General features: G+C 40.9%; 1 protein-coding gene across 1 annotated transcript in view; it reads right to left on the minus strand.

Moving 5' to 3' along the window:
* Window positions 1-1,669, minus strand: part of grk3 (G protein-coupled receptor kinase 3) — a gene marked incomplete in the record, with an annotated part of 126,858 nt that overhangs the window by 53,371 nt on the left and 71,818 nt on the right.

Consider the following 1,669-nt stretch of genomic DNA (forward strand, 5'->3'; position numbering starts at 1 on the left):
ACATATATATGTATATATTAGGGGTGCAGCAATACATGTACCCGTATCGAACAGTGCTGTATCGAACAATACTGATTTTAAATATTGACTATCAACTTGTCTTCTGAAGATGCTCTGTGTTGAAGGATCAGTGGATCTGTGTTCGACTGCTCCACCTAGGCTGCATTTTTGAGCGCAGATCCACTGTGAAACTTGCTGTTTCAGCAACAGTTAATTAAAAAAATTGTACTTCTGAGGTTAAACAAATGTTCATAATTAATATAAATGAATTACAAGTTTAAGGGGCATGGAAACTGTGTTCGACTACTCCACCTAGGCTGCATTTTTGAGCGCAGATCCACTGAGAAACTTGCTGTTTCAGCAACAGTTAATTAAAAAAACTGTACTTCTGAGGTTAAACAAATGTTCATTATTAATATAAATAAATTACAAGTTAAAAGGGACATGGAAATTTCTCTTTTTTGTATTGAAAAAATATGGAACCGTGAGACTAAAGTATCGAACCGAACCGTGAATTTCCTGTATCGTTGCACCCCTAATACTGTATATATGTATACGTATATATATATAGGTCCTTCTCAAAAATTTAGCATATTGTGATAAAGTTCATTATTTTCTGTAATGTACTGATAAACATTAAACGTTCATGTATTTTAGATTCATTGCACACCAACTGAAGTAGTTCAAGCCTTTTTATTGTTTTAATACTTTGGCAAAAAAGTAAAGAAAAACCAAAAATCCCTATCTCAAAAAATTTGCATATCATGAAAAGGTTCTCTAAATGACATTAACCTAATCATCTGAATCAACAAATTAACTCTAAACACCTGCAAAAGATTCCTGAGGCTTTTAAAAACTTCCAGCCTGGTTCATTACTCAAAACCACAATCAWGRKKMAGACTGCTGACCTGACTGCTGTCCAGAAGGCCATCATTGACACCCTCAAGCAAGAGGGTAAGACACAGAAAGACATTTCTGAACCAAAGGCTGTTCCCAGAGTGCTGTATCAAGGCACCTCAGTGGGAAGTCTGTGGGAGGAAAAAGTGTGGCAGAAAACGCTGCACAATGAGAAGAGGTGACCGGACCCTGAGGAAGATTGTGAAGAAGGGCCGATTCCAGACGTTGGGGGACCTGCAGAAGCAGTGGACTGAGTCTGGAGTACAAACTTCCAGAGCCACCGTGCACAGGCATGTGCAGAAAATGGGCTACAGGTGCCGCAGTCCCCAGGTCAAGCCACTTTTGAACCAGAAACAGCAGCAGAAGCACCTGACCTGGGCTACAGACAAGCAGCACTGGACTGTTGCTCAGTGGTCCAAAGTACTTTTTTCAGATGAAAGCAAATTTTGCATATCATTCAGAAATCAAGGTTCCAGAGTCTGGAGGAAGACTGGAGAGAAGGAAATGCCAAAATGCCTGAAGTCCAGTGTCAAGTACCCACAGTCATTGATGGTCTGGGGTGCCATGTCAGCTGCTGGTGTTGGTCCACTGTGTTTTATCAAGGCCAGGGTCAATGCAGCTATCAGGAGATGTTGGAGCACTTCATGCTTCCATCTGCTGAAAAGCTTTATGGAGATGAAGATTTCATTTTTCAGTACGACCTGGCACCTGCTCACAGTGCCAAAACCACTGATACTGCGAGGAGAAAGTTGAGAGACCCAAGACCCAACAC

Source organism: Austrofundulus limnaeus, unplaced genomic scaffold (genome assembly GCF_001266775.1).
Source record: "Austrofundulus limnaeus strain Quisiro unplaced genomic scaffold, Austrofundulus_limnaeus-1.0 Scaffold258, whole genome shotgun sequence".
NCBI lineage: Eukaryota > Metazoa > Chordata > Actinopteri > Cyprinodontiformes > Rivulidae > Austrofundulus > Austrofundulus limnaeus.